Genomic DNA, 565 nt, shown 5'->3' with positions numbered 1-565 from the left:
TCTGTGCAGAAGATGTTCATTCATCAAAGGATCAAAGAGGGCTGGATATTCTACAAACTTCTAAAACATTATACCACCGAACAAAACACAACAGAATATTTTTCCCAGAAGACTTCGTAATTAATCACATTCTGCAGCAATGCTGTGGTTTTTATTTTAACACATGCATGCACTTGTCCCTCCATATTTGCTAGGGTTAGGGGCACAAGACCCCTGTGAATATGGAGAAACCACAAATAACAAAGAACACCATGTTCTTATCTGAGAGGACACCTCTCTAGGAATCTCTAGGTCCTCCACTGCAACTCTCTGGTCAACGTCCGACAGACACTGGCCACAGAACTGCAATGGAGGAGATACAAATGCCTAGTGGAGTCTTCTCCCTAGGAATCTCTAGGTCTTTCAGTGCAACCTTTAGCTAATGTTGACCATAGAGTTGCAGTGGAGGACCCGGATATTCCTAGAGGGAACATATTAATCAAATCCATGAATAATCAAAGCTGCAAACATGGAGGGACGTGTGCATATATACATCGCCAGCCGCGTTTTCTACAAGAGTTAAAAA

The sequence above is a fragment of the Sceloporus undulatus genome, chromosome 4, assembly GCF_019175285.1.
Source record: "Sceloporus undulatus isolate JIND9_A2432 ecotype Alabama chromosome 4, SceUnd_v1.1, whole genome shotgun sequence".
NCBI lineage: Eukaryota > Metazoa > Chordata > Lepidosauria > Squamata > Phrynosomatidae > Sceloporus > Sceloporus undulatus.
Note: the sequence above shows the minus strand (reverse complement) of the source record.